The sequence below is a fragment of the Ambystoma mexicanum genome, chromosome 5p (genome assembly GCF_040938575.1).
Source record: "Ambystoma mexicanum isolate Mex_15411 chromosome 5p, UKY_AmexF1_1, whole genome shotgun sequence".
Lineage (NCBI taxonomy): Eukaryota > Metazoa > Chordata > Amphibia > Caudata > Ambystomatidae > Ambystoma > Ambystoma mexicanum.
In genome coordinates, this window is record NC_090930.1 from 1,019,903,120 (window position 1) to 1,019,929,712 (window position 26,593).

Sequence of the window (26,593 nt, forward strand, 5' to 3'; positions counted from 1 at the left end):
TGGGTGCCCCTGGTGGCTGGGGGGTGGGGGTGCTGGGAGACATGGGTGGGGGCCTGGTGGAGGCTGCCCCTGCACTGCTGGAGGTTGGGGGGGTGGGGAACATGAGTTGGACATGGGTGGGGGCCTGCTGGCAGGTGCCCCACAGTGCTGGGGGGTGGGGGTGGTGGGGAACATGAGTTGGACATGGGTGGGGGCCTGCTGGCAGGTGCCCCACAGTGCTGGGGGGTGGGGGTGCTGGGGAACATGAGTTGGACATGGGTGGGGGCCTGCTGGCAGGTGCCCCACAGTGCTGGGGGGTGGTGGGGAACATGAGTTGGACATGGGTGGGGGCCTGCTGGCAGGTGCCCCACAGTGCTGGGGGGTGGGGGTGCTGGGAGACATGAGTTGGACATGGGTGGGGGCCTGCTGGCAGGTGCCCCACAGTGCTGGGGGGTGGGGGTGGTGGGGAACATGAGTTGGACATGGGTGGGGGCCTGCTGGCAGGTGCCCCACAGTGCTGGGGGGTGGGGGTGCTGGGAGACATGAGTTGGACATGGGTGGGGGCCTGCTGGCAGGTGCCCCACAGTGCTAGGGGGTGGGGGTGCTGGGAGACATGGGTGGGGGCCTGGTGGTGGGTGCCCCTGGTGGCTGGGGGGTGGGGGTGCTGGGAGACATGGGTGGGGGCCTGGTGGAGGCTGCCCCTGCACTGCTGGGGGGTGGGGGTGGTGGGAGACATGGGTGGGGGCCTGGTGGTGGGTGCCCCTGGTGGCTGGGGGGTGGGGGTGCTGGGAGACATGGGTGGGGGCCTGGTGGAGGCTGCCCCTGCACTGCTGTGGGGTGGGGGTGCTGGGAGACATGGGTGGGGGCCTGGTGGTGGGTGCCCCTGGTGGCTGGGGGGTGGGGGTGCTGGGAGACATGGGTGGGGGCCTGGTGGAGGCTGCCCCTGCACTGCTGGGGGGTGGGGGTGGTGGGAGACATGGGTGGGGGCCTGGTGGTGGGTGCCCCTGGTGGCTGGGGGGTGGGGGTGCTGGGAGACATGGGTGGGGGCCTGGTGGAGGCTGCCCCTGCACTGCTGTGGGGTGGGGGTGGTGGGGGACATGGGTGGGGGCCTGGTGGAGGTTGCCCCTGGTGACTGGGGGGTGGGGGTGCTGGGAGACATGGGTGGGGGCCTGGTGGAGGCTGCCCCTGGTGACTGGGGGGTGGGGGTGGTGTGAGACATGGGTGGGGGCCTGGTGGAGGGTGCCCCACAGTGCTGCGGGGTGGGGGTGCTGGGAGACATGGGTGGGGGCCTGCTGGCAGGTGCCCCACAGTGCTGGGGGGTGGGGGTGGTGGGGAACATGAGTTGGACATGGGTGGGGGCCTGCTGGCAGGTGCCCCACAGTGCTGGGGGGTGGGGGTGCTGGGAGACATGAGTTGGACATGGGTGGGGGCCTGCTGGCAGGTGCCCCACAGTGCTGGGGGGTGGGGGTGGTGGGAGACATGGGTGGGGGCCTGGTGGTGGCTGCCCCTAGTGGCTGGGGGGTGGGGGTGCTGGGAGACATGGGTGGGGGCCTGGTGGAGGCTGCCCCTGCACTGCTGGGGGGAGGGGGTGCTGGGAGACATGGGTGGGGGCCTGGTGGAGGCTGCCCCTGCACTGCTGGGGGGTGTGGGTGGTGGGGAACATGAGTTGGACATGGGTGGGGGCCTGCTGGCAGGTGCCCCACAGTGCTGGGGGGTGGGGGTGCTGGGAGACATGAGTTGGACATGGGTGGGGGCCTGCTGGCAGGTGCCCCACAGTGCTGGGGGGTGGGGGTGCTGGGAGACATGGGTGGGGGCCTATTGGTGGGTGCCCCTGGTGGCTGGGGGGTGGGGGTGCTGGGAGACATGGGTGGGGGCCTGGTGGAGGCTGCCCCTGCACTGCTGGGGGGTGGGGGTTGTGGGAGACATGGGTGGGAGCCTGGTGGAGGCTGCCCCTGCACTGCTGGGGGGTGGGGGTGGTGGGAGACATGATTTGGACATGGGTGGGGGCCTGCTGGCAGGTGCCCCACAGTGCTGGGGGGTGGGGGTGGTGGGGAACATGAGTTGGACATGGGTGGGGGCCTGCTGGCAGGTGCCCCACAGTGCTGGGGGCTGGGGGTGGTGGGGAACATGAGTTGGACATGGGTGGGGGCCTGCTGGCAGGTGCCCCACAGTGCTGGGGGGTGGGGGAGCTGGGAGACATGAGTTGGACATGGGTGGGGGCCTGCTGGCAGGTGCCCCACAGTGCTGGGGGGTGGGGGTTGTGGGGAACATGAGTTGGACATGGGTGGGGGCCTGCTGGCAGGTGCCCCACAGTGCTTGGGGGTGGGGGTGCTGGGAGACATGAGTTGGACATGGGTGGGGGCCTGCTGGCAGGTGCCCCACAGTGCTGGGGGGTGGGGGTGCTGGGAGACATGGGTGGGGGCCTGGTGGTGGGTGCCCCTGGTGGCTGGGGGGTGGGGGTGCTGGGAGACATGGGTGGGTGCCTGGTGGAGGCTGCCCCTGCACTGCTGGGGGGTGGGGGTGGTGGGAGACATGGGTGGGGACCTGGTGGAGGCTGCCCCTGCACTGCTGGGGGGTGGGGGTGGTGGGAGACATGGGTGGGGGCCTGGTGGTGGGTGCCCCTGGTGGCTGGGGGGTGGGGGTGCTGGGAGACATGGGTGGGGGCCTGGTGGAGGCTGCCCCTGGTGACTGGGGGGTGGGGGTGGTGGGAGACATGGGTGGGGGCCTGGTGGAGGCTGCCCCTTGTGACTGGGGGGTGGGGGTGCTGGGAGACATGGGTGGGGGCCTGGTGGAGGCTGCCCCTGGTGACTGGGGGGTGGGGGTGGTGTGAGACATGGGTGGGGGCCTGGTGGCGGGTGCCCCACAGTGCTGGGGGGTGGGGGTGCTGGGAGACATGGGTGGGGGCCTGCTGGCAGGTGCCCCACAGTGCTGGGGGGTGGGGGTGGTGGGAGACATGGGTGGGGGCCTGGTGGTGGGTGCCCCTGGTGGCTAGGGGGGGGGTGCTGGGAGACATGGGTGGGGGCCTGGTGGAGGCTGCCCCTGCACTGCTGGGGGGTGGGGGTGGTGGGAGACATGGGTGGGGGCCTGGTGGAGGCTGCCCCTGCACTGCTGGGGGGTGGGGGTGCTGGGAGACATGGGTGGGGGCCTGGTGGTGGGTGCCCCTGGTGGCTGGGGGGTGGGGGTGCTGGGAGACATGGGTGGGGGCCTGGTGGTGGGTGCCCCTGGTGGCTGGGGGGTGGGGGTGCTGGGAGACATGGGTGGGGGCCTGGTGGAGGCTGCCCCTGCACTGCTGTGGGGTGGGGGTGCTGGGAGACATGGGTGGGGGCCTGGTGGTGGGTGTCCCTGGTGGCTGGGGGGTGGGGGTGCTGGGAGACATGGGTGGGGGCCTGGTGGAGGCTGCCCCTGCACTGCTGGGGGGTGGGGGTGGTGGGAGACATGGGTGGGGGCCTGGTGGTGGGTGCCCCTGGTGGCTGGGGGGTGGGGGTGCTGGGAGACATGGGTGGGGGCCTGGTGGAGGCTGCCCCTGCACTGCTGTGGGGTGGGGGTGGTGGGAGACATGGGTGGGGGCCTGGTGGAGGTTGCCCCTGGTGACTGGGGGGTGGGGGTGCTGGGAGACATGGGTGGGGGCCTGGTGGAGGCTGCCCCTGGTGACTGGGGGGTGGGGGTGGTGTGAGACATGGGTGGGGGCCTGGTGGAGGGTGCCCCACAGTGCTGCGGGGTGGGGGTGCTGGGAGACATGGGTGGGGGCCTGCTGGCAGGTGCCCCACAGTGCTGGGGGGTGGGGGTGGTGGGGAACATGAGTTGGACATGGGTGGGGGCCTGCTGGCAGGTGCCCCACAGTGCTGGGGGGTGGGGGTGCTGGGAGACATGAGTTGGACATGGGTGGGGGCCTGCTGGCAGGTGCCCCACAGTGCTGGGGGGTGGGGGTGGTGGGAGACATGGGTGGGGGCCTGGTGGTGGCTGCCCCTAGTGGCTGGGGGGTGGGGGTGCTGGGAGACATGGGTGGTGGCCTGGTGGAGGCTGCCCCTGCACTGCTGGGGGGAGGGGGTGCTGGGAGACATGGGTGGGGGCCTGGTGGAGGCTGCCCCTGCACTGCTGGGGGGTGTGGGTGGTGGGGAACATGAGTTGGACATGGGTGGGGGCCTGCTGGCAGGTGCCCCACAGTGCTGGGGGGTGGGGGTGCTGGGAGACATGAGTTGGACATGGGTGGGGGCCTGCTGGCAGGTGTCCCACAGTGCTGGGGGGTGGGGGTGCTGGGAGACATGGGTGGGGGCCTATTGGTGGGTGCCCCTGGTGGCTGGGGGGTGGGGGTGCTGGGAGACATGGGTGGGGGCCTGGTGGAGGCTGCCCCTGCACTGCTGGGGGGTGGGGGTTGTGGGAGACATGGGTGGGAGCCTGGTGGAGGCTGCCCCTGCACTGCTGGGGGGTGGGGGTGGTGGGAGACATGATTTGGACATGGGTGGGGGCCTGCTGGCAGGTGCCCCACAGTGCTGGGGGGTGGGGGTGGTGGGGAACATGAGTTGGACATGGGTGGGGGCCTGCTGGCAGGTGCCCCACAGTGCTGGGGGCTGGGGGTGGTGGGGAACATGAGTTGGACATGGGTGGGGGCCTGCTGGCAGGTGCCCCACAGTGCTGGGGGGTCGGGGAGCTCGGAGACATGAGTTGGACATGGGTGGGGGCCTGCTGGCAGGTGCCCCACAGTGCTGGGGGGTGGGGGTTGTGGGGAACATGAGTTGGACATGGGTGGGGGCCTGCTGGCAGGTGCCCCACAGTGCTTGGGGGTGGGGGTGCTGGGAGACATGAGTTGGACATGGGTGGGGGCCTGCTGGCAGGTGCCCCACAGTTCTGGGGGGTGGGGGTGCAGGGAGACATGGGTGGGGGCCTGGTGGTGGGTGCCCCTGGTGGCTGGGGGGTGGGGGTGCTGGGAGACATGGGTGGGTGCCTGGTGGAGGCTGCCCCTGCACTGCTGGGGGGTGGGGGTGGTGGGAGACATGGGTGGGGACCTGGTGGAGGCTGCCCCTGCACTGCTGGGGGGTGGGGGTGGTGGGAGACATGGGTGGGGGCCTGGTGGTGGGTGCCCCTGGTGGCTGGGGGGTGGGGGTGCTGGGAGACATGGGTGGGGGCCTGGTGGAGGCTGCCCCTGGTGACTGGGGGGTGGGGGTGGTGGGAGACATGGGTGGGGGCCTGGTGGAGGCTGCCCCTTGTGACTGGGGGGTGGGGGTGCTGGGAGACATGGGTGGGGGCCTGGTGGAGGCTGCCCCTGGTGACTGGGGGGTGGGGGTGGTGTGAGACATGGGTGGGGGCCTGGTGGAGGGTGCCCCACAGTGCTGGGGGGTGGGGGTGCTGGGAGACATGGGTGGGGGCCTGCTGGCAGGTGCCCCACAGTGCTGGGGGGTGGGGGTGGTGGGAGACATGGGTGGGGGCCTGGTGGTGGGTGCCCCTGGTGGCTAGGGGGTGGGGGTGCTGGGAGACATGGGTGGGGGCCTGGTGGAGGCTGCCCCTGCACTGCTGGGGGGTGGGGGTGGTGGGAGACATGGGTGGGGGCCTGGTGGAGGCTGCCCCTGCACTGCTGGGGGGTGGGGGTGGTGGGAGACATGGGTGGGGGCCTGGTGGTGGGTGCCCCTGGTGGCTGGGGGGTGGGGGTGCTGGGAGACATGGGTGGGGGCCTGGTGGAGGCTGCCCGTGCACTGCTGGGGGTGGGAGTGGTGGGAGACATGGGTGGGGGCCTGGTGGTGGGTGCCGCTGGTGGCTGGGGGGTGGGGGTGCTGGGAGACATGGGTGGGGGCCTGGTGGAGGCTGCCCCTGCACTGCTGAGGGGTGGGGGTGGTGGGAGACATGGGTGGGGGCCTGGTGGTGGGTGCCCCTGGTGGCTGGGGGGTGGGGGTGCTGGGAGACATGGGTGGGGGCCTGGTGGAGGCTGCCCCTGGTGACTGGGCGGTGGGGGTGGTGGGAGACATGGGTGGGGGTCTGGTGGAGGCTGCCCCTGGTGGCTGGGGGGTGGGGGTGCTAGGAGACATCGGTGGGGGCCTGGTGGAGGCTGCCCCTGCACTGCTGGGGGGTGGGGGTGGTGGGAGACATGGGTGGGGGCCTGGTGGTGGGTGCCCCTGGTGGCTGGGGGGTGGGGGTGCTGGGAGACATGGGTGGGGGCCTGGTGGAGGCTGCCCCTGCACTGCTCAGGGGTGGGGGTGGTGGGAGACATGGGTGGGGGCCTGGTGGTGGGTGCCCCTGGTGGCTGGGGGGTGGGGGTGCTGGGAGACATGGGTGGGGGCCTGGTGGAGGCTGCCCCTGGTGACTGGGGGGTGGGGGTGGTGGGAGACATGGGTGGGGGCCTGGTGGAGGCTGCCCCTGCACTGCTGGGGGGTGGGGGTGGTGGGAGACATGGGTGGGGGCCTGGTGGAGGCTGCCCCTGCACTGCTGGGGGGTGGGGGTGGTGGGAGACATGGGTGGGGGCCTGGTGGTGGGTGCCCCTGGTGACTGGGGGGTGGGGGTGCTGGGAGACATGGGTGGGGGCCTGGTGGAGGCTGCCCCTGCACTGCTGGGGGGTGGGGGTGGTGGGAGACATGGGTGGGGGCCTGGTGGTGGGTGCCCCTGGTGGCTAGGGGGTGGGGGTGCTGGGAGACATGGGTGGGGGCCTGGTGGAGGATGCCCCTGGTGACTGGGGGGTGGGGGCCTGGTGGAGGCTGCCCCAGGTGACTGGGGGGTGGGGGTGATGGGAGACATGGGTGGGGGCCTGATGGAGGCTGCCCCTGGTGGCTGGGGGGTGGGGGTGGTGTGAGACATGGGTGGGGGCCTGGTGGTGGGTGCCCCTGCACTGCTGGGGGGTGGGGGTGGTGGGAGACATGGGTGGGGGCCTGGTGGAGGGTGCCCCTGGTGGCTGGGGGTGCAGGGGGACATGCGTTGGTGGGCAGTAGTGCAAGTTGACATGTGGGTGGCTGGTGGGCATGGCCATGGTGGATGGGGTGCCTGCAGGACATGTGCTGGGTAGGCCCCTGTGCTGTGAGCCACCTGCAGGGGCCGTGGAGGGTGTAGAGGGAACACCTGGGAGGACCCACACGTGCAATTCACGTGTGCTGCTCCCCGCGCACCCCTGTAATACATGTACCCTGATGATATCGCGTGTGGAACTTCCCGCGCACCCCTGTAATACACGTACCCTGATGGAATTGCGTGTGGAACTTCCCGTGCACCCCTAGAATACACGTACCCTGCTGATGTTGCGTGGGATACTTCCCCCGCACCCTGAAATACACGTGCCCTGATGAGATCGCGTGTGTGACTTCCCGCGCACCCCAGAAATACACGTACCCCGCTCAATCGCGTGTGTAACTTCCCGCGCACCCCCGAAATACACGTACCCCGCTCAATCGCGTGTGTCACTTCCCGCGCATCCCCGAAATACACGTACCCCGCTCAATCGCGTGTGTAACTTCCCGCGCACCCCCGAAATACACGTACCTCGCTCAATCGCGTGTGTAACTTCCCGCGCACCCCCGAAATACACGTACCCCGCTCAATCGCGTATCTAACTTCCCGCGCACCCCCGAAATACACGTACCCTGCTCAATCGCGTGTGTAACTTCCCGCGCACCCCCGAAATACACGTACCCCGCTCAATCGCGTGTGTAACTTCCCGCGCACCCCCGAAATACACGTACCCCACTCAATCGTGTGTGTAACTTCCCGCGCACCCCCGAAATACACGTACCTCGCTCAATCGCGTGTGTAACTTCCCGCGCACCCCCGAAATACACGTACCCCGCTCAATCGCGTATTTAACTTCCAGCGCACCCCCGAAATACACGTACCCCGCTCAATCGCGTGTGTAACTTCCCGCGCACCCCCGAAATACACGTACCCCGCTCGATCGCGTGTGTTGCTTCCCGTGCACACCCGCAATACACGTGCCCCGCTCGCACAGGCCCAATTGCTGTATGTTGCCACTTTTGTGATGCTCTGGGACTCTACCTTCGTGTGGCGGACGTGTTTCAGCTTGTGCGTGTCTTTGGCTGTGCGTGGCTTTGCCCTATTCGATTCCATGAATACGTGTGGTTCGAGTGCGTGTGGGCGTTCCGTCTGCTTCCCTGCAGTACATCCCCAGTTACACCCTTATTTTCGCGCGTTGTTCCCCATTCCGCGCGTTACGCCCCGTGTCCCGCCCACTTTCTGGTGTATGCGCCGAGGTTGTGCGCTTTCACTGTGCGCGTCGCGCACGCCTTTCGGGATGTTGCAGTGACTTGTGCGCCATGCACGGATTTGGCGCACATCCCGAGGTGAACACGCGCAGGCGCACGTTTGTTCCATGAATCGGCCCCTTAAAGTGGCTGTGGCAGGACATCTTGTCATCCTGCGAGAGCACATAGGTCTTGGTATCACACCTCTGAGAAGAAGAACATCTGGTCTCAGCTTGGTAGATCTGCCCCTGGGTACAGAAGCAAGACTGGGCACATCCATGGGTTGGAAGTTGCATTCCAGTGAATGCATCCGATGCTGTTGTGGGGTTAGGTGCAAGATTCCATTGGCAATTGTGGGAAGCACAAATGGGACTGAGACTGAGGTGGAATAAGGACTATCACAGTGGCAAAGTTGTCAGCCTAAGATATGGAGGTCGGACTAGATGATTGTTAGCGGCATGGAAAGGTTCCAACTGGTATCCGGGCAGGCGTGTTGAATCATTTCAATGTCAGGGGCAATGGTAGGAGGTGCTGTGGAGGCTAGGTGACAGGTCGCCATGGGGATTGGAGCACAGGAGAAGGTACCACCCATGCCAGAGCACCAGATGAGAGAATAGAGCAAATCGGAGCAGGAAACTAGTCTACACTCAGTGGTCCTGTGCCATCATTAGTGAGAATGAGAGAGAGCTCCATGCTCCTCCCTTAAGAGGTAAGCTTACTTATTTTAACTGTGGTGCACAATACGAGTGCGCAATCCTGTGCACTTTTTTCCATTTGTATCAGTATTGAGGAGACAACACTAATGTCACCTTTTTTGCTTGTATACAGGAGTCCAAAGGGACTTTCCCAGATGAAAATTCGTTTTCTGCTTGAACACCTGTGGCATTCTTTTTTGCACAGGTAAGCAGTGTCCAGTATTAATACATGCCATGTTTAGTGATGGAATCACCTGTTAAGACTACTTGAGCACTCCCCTGACCAAACCTCCTTTTCACTGTTCACAGCACTCCATGAACATCCAGCTCATACAGTTCCCCGTCCTGAAGAAGGCCGTGTCAGATATGAGGCATACTAAGCCCCTATAGACGGCTGAAACACCCCGGTGTAGACGCACTTTTTAACTGCAGTGTTACCAATGTATTGACACTGTTCAAAAGAAACCTGTGTTTTGTTTTTTTCCTTGTTATAAATGTTCACTTCTATTGTTTTGACACTGTTTGCCATATATCAACAGTAGATGATTTATGCATCTTTCAATGCACAAGCAAATGTATTGATTTAGTGCCTTTGGTCTTGTGTTTTTTTCTGTATGACCAATATTTAGTATTTTGTGATGTCCTATATTATACCATGTATCATGCAAGTTTATGCTAACCCATAAAAACCAAGCATTTACCATCTCTGGGTACAACGTGAAAAGTGTTTATTTAATTTTTACGGTGACTGGACAAAAGGAGAGTGCACGAGTGAATCACTGACCCATTTCATGTGTATCCTTGTTCCATAAGAAGCCCTCCTGGGCAGAATAGGGTCCTTTCCAGGAGCCCCAATTTCTAAATCCTTGTGTAAAGCTAATACAGAGTGGAAAGGGGATCGAATGCTTGAAAGGAAAAGGGGCATGGCGGTGGGGCAGAATGGAGAAGAGGGAACACGTCTATGTTCCTTGACAGTGTACATTTTATCTAGTGGGAGACATGTGGGTGAGTGGATATCCGGGTGTTGGAAATGCATAGAGGGTCGGGTGAAGAGGGGACTGGGGTGTTGTGACAACTCAGGGGTGGAAGGCGGTAAAAGCCCTAGAAGAGAGTGTACCAGAAATGGGAAAGAGGTCAGAGAGGCTTCCACATATGGGTATAACAGAACCTCTGGGCTCCTATTCGATGGTGAATTCAGGGGTGAGAACATGGAGATCTTTAAGTTGCTACACAGTGAGATGAGGGCAAAAAAGGGGCTAAGGAAGCGGTAAAAGAATTGGCTAAGAGATAAGGGTTCCCAACAATTTAGATGATAGAACATTTGCAGTATTCATAGGAAAATCAAATATATACTAAGAGATGTTCCCTGTGAAGAGTGTGGCTCCCTTAAAGTACATGGATGTTATCTGAAGGTCAGAGACGAGTCTCAGGGGGATAGTTTGGCTCTGGTATGATGAGGAATTTAGGTCAAGGATGGTGTAGGATCAGTTCGTGTCTTGAGGGGTGGTGCATATGGATTTTTGACTACAATGGATTTCTCGCACCTGAACCATATATTGTTCAAGCAGCAAAGCAACCTCCTCATCACCCACCACCTGCCCTACCTTGTAGCATTGCACGTGTCCTAAGTTAAAGTGGAATATGGGCTTTAAATAGTGTCAATTTTTAGCCTTGACACCTGTTTTACAAGGGGCTGTTCTTCATTTGCTAGCCAGAATAATGGGATGGCGATCTATTCAATACTTACATTGAAGGGAGCATTAGAGCATACATTCCCTGGAATGACAGCAGCCACTGGAGACGGCTCACCATCTGGTTCACATTTTTTCACAGTAGCACATGAAGTGGCTGACACAGGTGTCCATGATGTGGACATGGGAAAAGAACACTGTGGAATACTTGCCAGCTGTGTGAAGAAGCATTTCACGATGCAGTGTGCCGAATAGTGCTGTATGCAGAATGTGAACGGCACTAAAGAATTCATTCACAGTCTGTCTCACACTTGTCTTGGTGGTTTATGGCTGTTTGTTTCAAGTGTACCTGACCTTTGGCACCTTGCTATATTGATGACATGGAGAGGTGAACAGCTGTACTTCGATATATCTGACCCCATGTCCCAGAGCAACCAGTTCATTCTTTCTGGGGCTAAACTCGGCAGCCATGTGTTTCCGCCATCTTGCCGCTGAGGTTGACTATAATGTCAATGCTGGGTAGCCGTGTGCACTGTGACTCTGATAAAGCAGTGTGTGAAGGCACTGCAAGGGTGTGCTTTCCGATTGTGTGTGGACAAGACGAGGCTGTGCGCTAGGCAGATATCTATAAGGAGCCACCATTTCTAATCAAGTGGCAGACATTTCATGTGACGGATCAAGTCAGGTTGGCTTTAAGTAATTGTTGCCACTTGATGACTGATCAGAGGGACCCCAGTATACACGTGCCAATCTTGAATCACCCTAAAACTGCTCAGGCCTTCTTGGCACAAACAAAATGGGAATCCTTTCTCTAATGCTACTGCACTGCCTACATAAAACTCCAGGAGCAAAGAAATAGCTGAACATTGGTTTGAGGGACAGAATTCAAAGACCAGAGAGGCTAGGAACAGGTGGAAAGCAGTCCAGCAGCACTAACAGGAGCAAGGAGATAGTCAAAGAAGAGGTGTAGTGTGTCTGCACCTGAGCCAGCACTTTTGTGTGCAGACTACACAGCAAGCGGCAGGAAGGAAGTGATAAGTCTTGCGGCTGTGGGAAGCACAGAACATTAATGCCTAGGAAGAAAGCGAGTTTAGAAATATTGTCAGACATCTTGGAACAGTCAATATAGCCGTCACGGCCACTCATCCAAACCCAAACTTCAGGGAAGACGCTAATCCAAAGCATGCACAGGAGCACCCCACAAAGTGCTGCAAGCCAAACCTGAAGCTGGAAGACCATAACATCTGGTCCGAGGCCCATGACTTCAAACCAGACGCAAATCACCTCAACTCTGACTCGGCCACGGAACAGCACAGGCTGCCATGATAATAATGATGTATAACAGCCTCCACTGCCTCTGTAAATCTACACCATGTCCAGAGTTTTATATAGGGCCAAGCACATTACCTCACCACTCAACAGCACTTAAATGTGACTGACAAATACACCCTTCTCTGCTATCAGCTGATGTTAAAAGAAGAAATGTTTGCTTTAAACTCCAACTAAAACAGAAACCTCGTATACTGAAGCCATACTGTTCCCCACCCTCATTTCTGAATCAGAGTACAGCTGAACCAGGCTTTATATAAGGCAGATGCTTGTGGTTTCTCCATTAAGCCAAAAGGGCAACCCAGGAAGCCCAGGAGTACTGGCAAATGACATTCCATCGAAACAGAGGAGGCTGTGGGTGGGGTCAAAGAGTTAAATATCATTGACTTTATTGGTCACAATGGGTGTCTGAAGACTTTTGCTTTCCTTACAGGGTGCCTCACAAGCCTATCCCATGAAGCATGTAATGTAACAAACGCATATGGGGAACTGTGGCTGGGGGGCGGGAATCCCCACCCACCAGTATGTCAACAAAGCCCAAGAACATCTTGGAACCATTGGTGGCTGGCACCCTTCACCTTAGGGCTGTCTTGAAAACATAGAAGGCTCAATGTATCAATATTCACTGAACTAATCAGGACTAAAACAAGGTTTTCGCTTAGTAGCTTCAATCACTTCTTCGCCGTCTTCCTCTTTGGTTCAAACCGGGCTGACCTCGCTCTGTTCTATAGCATATCTGCTGCCCTGGCATAATTGCTGGCAACATTTAAATGGTATTGCTTTTTTTCAAAGCAGTTAAACCCTTTTACGCTTCATTTCTACAATTTTTATCTGTAAAACAAAATAAATCCTTTTTTTGTTCCATTAGATTTTATTCTGGTGTACAGGTTCTGGTTGTTTCCTGGGTCTTTTTGTCGCTAGCTTCCCATTACCCTGCCTCTTCCTTCTCAGGGGGATACTTCATACCTCTGCAAGATTGCAGGTGGATGCAAGCACATTAAATTGAATCGCTCCCATCATGTTTGAGCTATGCTGGTTTAACCCTTCCATACAGAATTCATTTTCAGGTCTAATGTCGTCTTAACTTTAATGCCGTTGTCTTAAAGCAACTTTAATATTGCGCTGAGAAGCTGTCAACCCCATGTATATCATATCTGACCCACGGCAATGACAATATTTTTCGATATTGCTAAATGTCTCCCTGCCTCCTCGGTTTTAATTCCAATGCTGTCAAATTCTCTCCCTGGCAACACTCGTCCACTCCACTCATGTTTGGTCTTTAGGAAGGCTTTAAATAAACCTTCGATTTACTTTTGCCTTTGTTTCTATCCTTGCATAAGTACGTCGAATGCTTTCAGCTGCATTTATATTTGTTTTATTTTGTTGTTTCCACTGCACTATTTTCTTTGGCTAATGTAATCATTTGCACATTGTACGTGTATTTAAGATGCATTGCACATTGTGTAAAAAACTTCACATATGCATACAAGCAAAACCTAAAATAAATGCTTATCAGCATTTGTAAATTATTTTCACCTGTACTGTGCGCTCCCTGCAGGGATGAAGGCTTTTTTCGATTTTTGTTGCAGGGCATCGTAGTCCTGTTAGAGGGAAGAAAATGCTTTGTTGAACAAGACTGGGAAGGCTTGTGCAAAGGAGGCCTTGCTTCTCCTGCAGAAGCCTCCAAATAATTTTGCAAATGCTCATAAATGTGCAGTTTGAATAATCCTAAAGTTATTTCAAAGCTCCCGTAGTGCAGGCAAGAACCCACAGGGCTATTGTACATTTGATATCGTCTGTTTCTGTTGTCACTCTAACTTGGAATGGCAATTTTACTGAAAAGGTTAAACTGCGTATTTACTGGGAATGTCAAGCTTACTGAGGATGTCAAACTGTGAACTTTCTATTGATGTTAGGATTCCCGAAAACGCCAAACTGTAAGCTTACTGGGAATGTTAAGCTTACTGATAATGTCAGTCTGGAAGCTAACTGAGAATGCTACGCACTGGGTTTACTGGGCTTACTGGGCTTCTCAAACCAGGAACTTACTGGCATTATCAATGAGGGAACGCACATAGAATATAAAACCTACTGGGACTTTCAAACGGGGCTACAGGAATGTCAAACTGGCAGTTTACAGGCAGTGTCAAATAGGGAGCTTACTGGAAATGCAATGCTTGCTCTCCGTTTACTGGGAATGTGAAGTTTACTGGAAATGTAAAACTGGGAGCTTACTGGGAATGTCCAACTGGAAAATTACTGGTGAGGTATAGCTTAATGAGAATATAGAGCTGGGAGCTGGGAATTTACTGGGAATGCCAAATTGTGGGTTTCCTTAGAATATCAAACTGGAATCTTACTGGGAATATCAAAATAGGTGCATACTTGGAATCTCAAGTTTACTGAAAATGTCAAACTCTAAGCTTCCTGGGAATTTCAAATTGGGAGTTACTGGAAACGTTAAGCATAGCGATTATGCCCATTTGGGGGTTGACTAGGAATGTTATGCTTACTGGGATTGCCAAACTGAGAATTTACAGTTAAAGCGAACCGGGAGTTTACTGGGATTGCCATTATGTCCAGACTATATGACTGCTTGAAACCACTTTGTAATTTAGAACCAAAGCCTAAACCACAAAAGAAGTGATCAACCACTCATCTCCCTCATCAATTTTCTTACTGGGATCAGCAACCTTACTAAGAATATTAAACTGGGATTATACTGGTAATGTCAAACATGGAGCTTATTGGGACAGTCGAGTTTCCTGGGGATTCTTAATTGGAAATGACTCTGAATGTCAAAATGGGTGCTTACTGGGAAAGTCAAACAAGGATCTCAATGTGAAGATTACTCTTGATGCGATTTTCAAGTTGAGAGCTTACAGGGAAATAATAAACCTTTGCAATTAGCATACATGTATCTGTATTAACAAAAATGGTCCAATTTTGCCTTTGGGTCCATATAAATGTTAATCAAGTTACCAGACTTTCAGACCCCTTGGACAGTCAAATGGTTAATCTTGACTAGCATATCAAACTGGAAACCTACAGGGAGAGTCAGGTATAGTGGTAATGTCAAAATGTAAGCTTACTGGTAATGCAAACTGGGAGCTTACTGAGAATGTCATACTGGAATCTTTCTAGCAGTGTCAAACCAGGAGCATTCTAGGATAGTCAAAAGGTGAGCTTACCGGGAACATCATAACATGATGCTATATCATGGAATATCCGTCCATGATGTCATGAATATATCATGTCATGATGACATATCGAACATCATGACATAGCATAACATGGCATCTCACAATATAAAATATAATACTTTGAGATAAAATGTCAATAAGTGATTTCACATCATAATACATTAGATACCATGGAAGAGCATGTCATACGATGACACTGTAGAGGAGCAGCTGCATGCCTCTGCAGGAAATCCCACCCCCTACTTCCTATATGTTGGAAGCCTTAGATTGTGCCATGCTTGACACCAGCAGTTGTGACCATACCACAGCGCATATTCGAAAGAAGGTACCCACTGTTAAAACCCTATCTAATTTATCCCAGAAGAGACAACAATCTGAGGGAGGAACTCCCTGAAGACTATGAAAAAGAGTGCAAGAGAAGTTGGTGACATCATGACAGATGAGCGTTTCGCCCTGAGAATACTGGCTGAAGAGAATGCATGGATCTTATAGAAACTGATGACAAAGTTACTGTGGGGTACATTGACAAGCACAGCAGAACTCACCCACCTCACCAAACTACATCTCAGCAGTCACCAGCAGAATGGCTGTACTGGCACTGTTGAGCACTATTGTCCATTAAAACTGTGCTTTGCAGTCTCCAAAATGATGGCTGTGCCATCTTACCAGCCACACATGGGGTAAGATGGAACATGGAACACCCAGAGAATGGCTGCCAGTGTGTTCCATATGTGCACCAAAGAAAATAATTGAAAAGCAGCGCTGCTATGCTACCAGCTCACAACTTTCTCACTGAGGAAGAAAATATTCTGCCTTTTAAAATGACTGTGCCCTGAGGCTCTTTTTCATCTGTTCAAAAGTACACAGTTCTGATCCAGTGAGACCCAGCTAGGTCCCTCAATATTCAAGGTGCTCCAGCAAAAATGGGGCATTTCTCATTGAATGACAGGCTGTGTCAGGCAAGATCCGTGAAATAACAAAGAAACTTCACTTCAAGCCGTATGCAAAAACTTTTTACCTTTGCAACAAAATAGCACAGATAAACCCTTCATAAGAAGCTTTCTCTCTCTTCGCTCATGTCAGTTCATATGGCCCTTGCTGTGAACAGATTCCTGTGTAGTAAAAATTGACTATGGCCATGGAAATGCTCAGAATAAAGATACCAGGAAAAAACACATTTGAAAGTGACAGCAAAGGAAAAATAGACCTAGAGTAAATTGGTGCTTTTTACAAACAAGAATAGATCTGTTTAAAAGTGAAATGTTGAAGGCCCTGTCCTTGCAAAGAAATGTGATGGTGGTTTGTTTTAAAACATATATAGGATGTTTAATGCCAACAGTCTTGCTTTCTGGTTCAGGAAAAGAACACAAATAAATAAATACAGTTACTGTGAAACCAGCAGGACAGGTTTTTTAGGCCCTGGCTTCAAATGCCTGACTACAGGATCTACCTTCCCTCAAGTGTGCCAGCATCTGGGACCTATGAATAGGCAGGGGTGAAGCATTTCACACCCTCATCATACTCTGTGGCAGTGCTCCAGCCGGGTACAATGGATTTCTGGGACACATAGGTGTGACTTTTTAAGCAGCACCTCCCCTCAACTTAAACTGGGGAGCTTCATAGACAAATCCATGATACACAGGGCTAGTGCCTGACAGTTGGCTGTGGGTTGAAAGAAAATGCCCTTATTTGGAAGACAATGCTGGCCATTTGGGGCAAAAGACTGTTCTGAATTAATAAACTTTAAGGCTTTTATTTCTGCAACCGGGTAACGCAGGAATGCACAGGTTTAACAGTTTAAATGTAATTTTTGTGGCATTAAAACAAGATATTTTGGCTTTCCCTAGCATGAAGGAGACGCAAACGGCAGACAAATGTAAATCATGGTAAAAATATACTTGGTGCAACTTTAAAATTTAATGCAAATATGTTCTGTGATAATATGTACACATATATAAAATTGTAGAATGTTAGGTGAAATATTTACCACTGAAAAGTGTGAAAGATTATTAGGAGGGCGAAATGAAAAAGTACAGACTTTGGAGATGGAATGCCATGCTCTGTATGAAATGTGTCATTTGCCTATGTGATTTTCAAAAATGCCACAACTGTAAAAATGTGCAATTTATGTCATAACTTATTTTTGGCAAAAATGACTGTGGGAGGGCATGGGCAATTTAAGCTAAGAGCATAAGACTGATGGCATGTTCTTGAAGCCCAAACGGTTGACAGGAAGACGGTAACAGTAAACCCTGACCAAGTCAGTTTTTAGAGGTATGTCATGCCAAAGGCCTGCCCCCATGGTAAATCCTGTGATGTCACCAGCCTTATAAAAGGGAGAGACTCAGAGAGACAAAGGACACTCTCCTGAATTTTCCAGCTCCTGCACATCCAGATATTCCATCTTCACTCTGCAAGATTCCAGATTCCATTGCCAGGCCAGAGCATAGCTGACCTTATCCAGGTAGGACCATTGATCCAGAAAAACCCCACTAAAAATCCCAAGAGATTCAGGGGAAAAAGGTGAAAGGTGGCTGAATCCTCAGTGGAATTATCCAGTGCTGCAGGCTTGCCCTGCTATCCGCTCTATCCAGCTGAGGTGCAGCTGTGTCGTGACCAGACCTTTGCCCAGCTGTTTTCTTCTAGGAGGGATCGCCGCTTTGACCAGTGACCAAATATTGCCTTGCTGTCCAAAAACCCGGTGCGCTGTCCAAAATACCCCATTCAAGTGGTGGTTGTGAGTATATCCCTTCCCCAACAACCGCAGACTGCTTCCCTTGCTCCGTACCTTGTATTAGGTTCCACCCCATAGAAATCCCATAACTGCCTTAGCCGAAATCCTTAAAACTGTCAGAGTTCTCTGTGCATCCTGTACTTGATCTCCAAGTGTTAGCGCCATTCTTACACTAATTTCTGTCTTGTGAAAGTCCTTAGTATCATTTTGATTAAAGTAATTAATTCCCACATAAAGAGCCACACGGCGCGAAGGGGTTACACTTGCAAAGTAACCTGTGTCATGGGTGGCATCTCTCTTTTACATCCACTAAAATATAGTTTCTGTAAGACTTGTCCTTTCCTTTTTAAACCGATTTTCGCTGTCAACTGCTTTTATTCGTAAAACTGAATGTCCTTTCCCATTGAGAATTTCATCCTGTCATTAATTTAAAGTCACTCTTTCACTTTAATATTATTCCTGTGATGTTCATCTGTCACTCAGCATAAAAACCGCATTCTGATTTTGTCTATTTCACCCGTTCTTCAAACCGTTTTGACATTTAAACCTGTGTAAAAAAGCAAATGCAATTTCTATGCGCATGATTTGGGTGCACTGTGTTTTTCACTTTCAAGTTGATTTTCTGAATTGTATGCCCGTTGTTAGGACATTGCTTGTAGTCTGTTAGTGCTCTTTACATCTGTGATAGTGCCATACTCATATTTACCACATTTATTCAATATTTATAAAACAAATATTTACTAATTCCGAGTGTAATTTTGTGAAATTGCAAAGGTTTTTAAATCATGGGGAAAGGTCGGATTTTTATTCTTTTTGCTGCCTAGTATACCTGACTCCTTGCTGTTCCTTTCTATCCAATCAAAATTCAGTTAATAGGGGTTTGAGGGAGTATTGCAGGGGGAAATCTTAACTGGGGTGCTATCTACCCGAAAAGTAAAATTGCTCACATTCATTTGTGCTTGTGTATTAGAAGGTCACACAAACAGGCCGATTCATGGAATAATTAGCCCGGCGCAAGTGGCCAAAAACGTGCGATTCGCAGTGGAATAGCGAAAATCGCAGTGCAAGTGCGAAAATCGCACGAAAAGCAGCGCACGTCGATTCATGGAAGTCCGTGCGCGAGAAAACCAGCGGATGTGCGATAAAAAAGTGTGCGGCGCACGTTGGCGCACAGGCCATCAAACAGCGTGCGCCAGGTCACAGCGAAAATCGCACAGGCCACAGCGAAAATCGCACATAGCGCGGCGCACGCAACAAAAGTAGGCGGAACACGGGGCGTACCACTCGGAATGGGGAACAACTTGCCAAAATGTGGGCGTCACGGGGGAAGCACAGGGTACAAGTGCGCGGAACGCCCACATGCTCGCCTACAACACGTATTCATGGAATAGAATAGGGCAAAAAAGCGCACGCTCAAACCAGCGCACAGGCACAAACACGACCGCCACAAGAAAGCAGGCGGTAGCGTCTCTGCGCCTGGAAGAAATGTGCGCCAAAAGGTGCGCCAACAAATAGCACCTATATACAGCCATGATGAATGCCCAATACTGTGGCCCTCCAGGACAAATGACGTGCAAAGGGGTACCCACAAACACAGACACGTGCTGACAGAAAAAAAACGTGTGCGTGTATACCGGGGTGCGCAGGAAGTCTCACACGCGAATTGGCCGGGTACGTGGATTACAGGGGTGCGTGGGAAGTACCACATGCGATTTGTCAGGGTACGTGGATTGCAGGGGTGTGCGGGAAGTTCCACACGCAATTTGGCCGTGTATGTGGATTTCAGGGGTGCGCGGGAAGTACCACACGCGATTTGGCCGGGTACGTGGATTTCAGGGGTGCGCGGGAAGTTCCACACGCGATTTGGCCGGGTACGTGGATTTCAGGGGTGCGCGGGAAGTACCACACGCGATTTGTCAGGGTACGTGGATTGCAGGGGTGCGCGGGAAGTTCCACAAGCGATATGGCCGGGTACGTGGATTTCAGGGGTGCGCGGGAAGTTACACACGCGATTTGGCCGGGTACGTGGATTTCAGGGGTGCGCGGGAAGTTCCACACGCAATTTGGCTGTGTGCTCCCAGGTATTACCTGTACACCCCCCACGGCCCCTGCAGGCAGCACACACCACAGGGGACTACCCTGCACACCTGCTCATGTCACCCACCACCCCCACCCCCCAGCAGTGCAGGGGCACCCTCCACCAGGCCCCCACCCATGTCACCCACCACCCCCACCCCCCAGCCACCAGGGGCACCCTCCACCAGGCCCCCACCCATGTCTCCCACCACCCCCACCCCCCAGCAGTGCAGGGGCACCCTCCACCAGGCCCCCACCCATGTCACCCACCACCCCCACCCCCCAGCCACCAGGGGCACCCTCCACCAGGCCCCCACCCATGTCTCCCACCACCCCCACCCCCCAGCAGTGCAGGGGCACCCTCCACCAGGCCCCCACCCATGTCACCCACCACCCCCCAGCCACCAGGGGCACCTGCCAGCAGGCCCCCACCCATGTCACCCACCACCCCCACCCCCCAGCAGTGCAGGGGCACCCTCCACCAGGCCCCCACCCATGCTTCCCACCACCCCCACCCCCCAGCCACCAGGGGCACCCTCCACCAGGCCCCCACCCATGTCACCCACCACCCCCACCCCCCAGCCACCAGGGGCACCCTCCACCAGGCCCCCACCCATGTCACCCACCACCCCCACCCCCCAGCCACCAGGGGCACCCTCCACCAGGCCCCCACCCATGTCTCCCACCACCCCCACCCCCCAGCAGTGCAGGGGCACCCTCCACCAGGCCCCCACCCATGCTTCCCACCACCCCCACCCCCCAGCAGTGCAGGGGCATCTTCCACCAGGCCCCCACCCATGTCTCCCACCACCCCCACCCCCAGCAGTGCAGGGGCATCCTCCACCAGGCCCCCACCCATGTCTCCCACCACCCCCACCCCCCAGCAGTGCAGGGGCAGCCTCCACCAGGCACCCACACATGTCCCCCTGCCCCCAGGTCCTGACGATACTCAATCATGGCAGTAATGGGCAGCATACCCAGCACAAACACCCAGGCAAGGATTGCATCCACCCACATAGTGAATGCAATTACATGATACAACCCCAATGGCAAGTCTGTAAATGAACACATGTCCGTCACACACACATACACAATGGGTGCAAGTGAATGTCAAAACCCATATCATGACATGTATGAAACCAATGAGAAAATTCCACAAGTGAAAGTTAAAAAAACATGTATTAAAGATGAAAAATAAGTTAACAAATCAAACATACAACAATGGGGATAACAAAATAAATGGTCCATGTCCGAGAACAAATGTAAAAATAAAAAAAACAAAGTAATCCAAAAACAAATGTTGTCCAAAGCAATATCATGTGGAAGGAAAATAATGAAAAACCATTTCCTCATGGTGAACACAATAATTAATAAAAAAAAAATTTCTTCAAAAAGCAAACTATATACACGAATATTCCAGGGTCCATGAGCCCAACACCATAAATGAAACCTACTACTACCTAATGAAAATAATATATACAAAAAAGTGGCCATTGTCCAAGCCGTCCAAAAAAATAAAAATTAATAAAGGAAACCTAACACTAACTAACTAAATAACTATATACAAAGGCAGCGGCCAAGTCCTGCGGCTCACTCGGTGATGTTGCTGGCCAGGGCATCATCGAACTCCATGTCGATGTCCTGGAGGCGGGACTCTGTCCTGGCCCCGAGGTCTCGCAGGGATAACCCCATGTCCAGCTCAAACTCCCTGCGAGCTTCCTCGAGGCACTCAGCCCGCCTCAACGCCCGACGCATGGAGAACTCCGCCCTGACCATGGTGAGCCGCTCCTCTTCCGCCCGCTGCCGCTCCGCACCTATCCGCTGGACCAACTGCTCCCACACGGAAGACACCACCATCCCAGGGTTGCCCTGCCCTCCGGCCGATGCCTGCCCCTCTGATCTTGATGGCCCCGAGCCATGATGCCTCCCACGTCGAGCCTGCTGCTGCCTCCGACGCCACTGCCTCTGCCAGCACAACGGCATCCAGGCTGATGGAAACCACCGACGCCGTCGTGCACGTGCCCTGCCCGATGATGCTGTCACATCTTCCATCTGCTGGGGTGCAGTTGCTGTGTTGTCCACCCCTGCTGGACCTCCGACTCCCAACTGTGGCAGGGATGGGATCCCCACCGAGCTGGCTGCATTGGTCGGGGAGGGTCCACAGGGGGCCCTGGTGGCATCTGGGCCGGAAGACGGCAAGGAGAACGACTGGTGTATAGCCTGCACAGAGGAGGAGAGGGCCGCCAGATTGGCCAACACATGCAGGAAACCCCCGAACATGGCCGATCCCAATTGGGCCACGTCGGCACGGTGCACTTCGTGATGACGTGCGTGCTCCTCCTGGGAAGCACGCACGGCATCACGAATCACAGCCGTGCGCATCGCGACCCCAATCAGGACCTTCTCCACACGGCCAGGGGTTCCCACGTCCGCAGGTGGAGGGGAGTCAGGTGACATGGACATCCCCTCTACCTGCGGACGGGCCTGGGACGGGGCATCCCTGCTGGTGCATGGTGGTGCACTCACAGGGTCAGGGACAGCGACATGCACAGGCCCCTTCCTGGTGACCTGTGCTGCCTCCTGCCCCTGGCCCTGGACTGCACCACTTGCACCAGCAGGGATGCCCCCACCAGGCCCCATGTGTGCCCCAGTGGCGGCCTCCTCCTCCTCTGTGCAAACCACCAACCTGGATGGCTCCTCACCGTCTCCCACCGTAGCAGGCCCCTGTGGGGGCTCACCCACCCCTTCCGCTGCAGCCGTGGGGGCATCCCCGCCGCCTTGCTCCACAGCGCCGTCTCCGCCCTCTTCTTCATTAGCCGCCTTGTAGAGGGAGACAAAGAACACAAGCATCAGGGCACTGTACAATGGTCCCCTAGACAGGAAGCAATAGCAGATGAGCACCACTGTCAAAGTACACTTCCATCATGTCCCTCCACAACACATGGGTCAGTCCAGGCAAAACACACACAGTAACAGGCATGGTGCATTCCATGGACATTTCCATACATGTTCAATGGACTCTTGAAACATTCAATGATATGTAACTCACATGCATCATGGCTATCACATGCACACACTTCACCTCAGTCACATCCATCTGGCCCCAAACACACCAAACACAGCGGATACAAGGGTAATTTGGCTGCTTCACTGAATCTGTGCATTGTCACACACATGTGTCATGCATCCATGGCATGCACAAGTCACAGACACGCAGGTCAGGCACACAGACATGGCTACCATATATGTACCTGGCATCAGCACCCATCCCTCACCCCCACCCATGTCCAGGTACAGAGACTGGCATGCTCTCATGTTCAAAATCTGCATAGGGCTCCCCATGCGGCATTTGAACACATGCAACAACCATGTGGGTCACACATCACTGGTCGCACATGCATTACCATGATGTCCCTGCACACATACATGCATACATGGCCTATGGCACACATACAGGCAAGTATCATAGAACCAGCACACCGCAACATGCCCTGTCTCACACAGTAATGCTTGGACACTTACCGCTCAACTCCAGACGGGCCTCCCTCTCAAGGATCTGGGCGTGGAGCGCTGGGCGTACGCGTTCCAGGACCCTCATCTGGATGGAACTCATGCGGCCCCGGCCCCCCTCCACGAGGCGCCGGGCCTTCACAAGGGTCCTGGACCTCAAGTCCTCCCAGCGCTTCTTGATCTTCAGGACGTTGCGGGTTGCCACCCCCTCCGCGTTGATGGCAACCACACAGTCGGCCCAGATCCTCTCCCGTCCTTCCTTGCTGGCGCGGGACGATCCAAAGAGGGCATCATACTGCCCCAGGACATGCTCCACCAGGACACCAACTTCGGTGGCAGTGAAGCTAGTGCCCCTCTGCCCCTCTGGCCTGGGGTTGCCACTGGTGCCAGATGTGGAAGTGCCCGACATGGCAACCCCAGAGGCAGGTGTGGGTGGGCAACTGGGTCCTGGGGCTGGGCTGTGGAGCGATGTAATCCCAGTCGGGAGTCTTCAGTTCCAGCAGGGGTGGACACAGCAACTGGACCCCTGCAGATGGCTGATGTGCAGGCACCAAATGGCAGGGCACGGTGGCAGCAGGCAGGCAGGCAGGCAGGCAGCAGCAGATGGCACGTGGGAGGCTGCTCGGGGCACTGGGGGGCAGTAACTCGGCCTTCTGGGCAGGAGCGTGGTCTTCCGTGTGTTTTCGCGTGGCCAGCTTGATACGGAGTGATTTGGCACGTGAAAATCCTGCACGTCAGCGTGAAATCCGAGGAAAGGCCCTTAGCGCGTAAGCGCGTCAGCACGCATACGCGATTCTATTGGACCAGAGTCCCTCAGCGCGTAAGCGTGTCTGTGACGTGACCCGCACGGGTGTTCCCCACTCAGCACGTGATGACGGAGCACACGTGGAAATACTGCACATTAGAGTGTCATCGCGTGTAATTGGACAAAAGTGCCCGTACACGCGATTGGCCTATGTACGTGTATTTCATGGGTGCGCGGGCACTTACACACGCAAGTACGTCAGCGAACCTGTATCCCGTGGTGCGTGTGAATTTCCACACGCTATTGGACTGGGAACTGGATTCCAGGGGTGCACGGGTCACACGCTCGCCTAGAACACGCGCAAAGCATAAATTTGCGCACTTTAACAATAACAAGCTCAGACGCCAGGATGAACATACCGTTCCTAGCAGCAGTGGCAGTGGGCTACCAAAGGAGGAGGAGGAGGATAGTCAGGGCCAGAATATTCACACCCAGAACCAGCCTTTTCGGGATGCCTGATGACCAGGTGTATGGGAGGTACAGGTTTCCACCACACATAATACTGGACCTGGTGAGTGAGTGGGAGGATGACCTCACATCACCCACCCTGTGCTCCCAAGCACTCAGCCCCCTGGAGAAGGTCCTCAATGTACTGCACTTCTTAGCCACTGGATCATTTCAGCGGACAAGTGCCATAGTGGGTGGGGTGTCACAGGCCACCCAGTCACGCTGCCTACACCAGGTCTTGAACATCATCACTGCACGCCCATCAGTCCGCAGGCACATATACCTGCCCAGAACACCTGCAGAAAGGCATGCTGCCGCCCTGGATTTTTACGGTGTGGCACGATTCCCCAAAGTGCTAGGTGCCATCGACTGCACCCATGTGGCTCTACGTCCCCCCAGGGCATCTGAGCACATCTATAGGACCCGCAAGCACTGGCATTCCATCAACGTGCAGGTAGCATGTAATGCCAAGGGAATCATCACCTCAGTATATGCCAACTATCCCGGGTCCACCCACGACAGCTTCATTTACCGAATGTCCACCCTAAGCCGGGACCTAGAAGCTGGGCGGCATGGCGATACATGGCTGCTTGGTGAGTATGTATGCCACTGCACATGCATGCATGTTGGATACTGAGCAAGGTCACAACCCCACCGATGATACCAATCACCACCTCCACAGGGGACAGTGCCTACCCTCTCAGCCCCCACATGATGACGCCAATTCGGAACCCCACCACGCCACCCGAGGTAAGATATAACATAGCCCACATTACGACCCGGGGCATAGTGGAGCGCACATTCGGAGTGCTAAAGTCACGCTTTCGCTCCTTTGACCATTCTGGCGGGCAGCTGTTATACGCTCCCCCAGTAGTGTGCAGGATCATAGTGGCAGCATGTGTCCTGCACAACGTTGCAACACGCCGGGGCCTGGCCGTGGACATGGTGGTGGCCCCACATCCCCAACCACATGCACAGCCGCTGCGCATGGGAGGGGAAAGGGCACGGGGGGAGGCAGCCCGTACACAGCTAGTGGCTAATTACTTCACATAGAAATCACACCCCTGTGGAGTGCACACTGCCCTGGCACATTCCATCTGACAATCAATGATGACTCAACCTGACACTGATCCTGAATGTCTGGAGAATGAACCGTGAATACCATATCAGCCTGAGATTGTTCACCTGGAAGTGTCACAATGTGTGCATCCCTACCCACACAGACACCACCAATGCAGTTTTGTGAAGTTACACATTCAAGCAGCTAAAATGAATACCCACTTGCAAAATGCAACAAGAGGACAGTGCCATGTCAGCCAACCCAACCCCAGCACCGCCACACGACACACCATGCCATGTCATGCTAATTGCAGGTAAACAAAGTAATCCCCACAACATGACACTAGTGTCACTATGTACAGTGTCCCTATTAGAAACCTGCAACACCTGAAATGCTCACAGCAATGCCGGACCAACAACATACTTGAGCACGTACTACAATTAACATGACATCACAAATGTTACATATTAGTAGTCTCACCACCTGGAAATGCCTGCACTCCCACCACTACCAACTGTGCAGTGTTGGCGCCATGTAGAGTTGTAGGTGCACTGCTGCCAACATGGACCCCATCTCCAGACTAGAGGTCCTTGTGTAGACATGAGGAAGGGACCTGCTAATTGGGAGGTAGACACAGAAGATGAGTTACACATCAATGCAACATGCAGTGTACAACACAACAGCAATATGCACTAGGAATGTATACACAGTATTGACTACAGACTGCCCACACAGCTCATGGGAGTCCAACGTCACTGTGTAATTCACTGTCACTTGGGCACACCCTTTGCAAGCCCATGAAAACGGGAAGCAGGAGGGGTGTGTGTGACTCAAACCCAAGCATCTGAACCAAATACATTACAAGCCTGCATGTGCCCAGCCACAATGCAGCG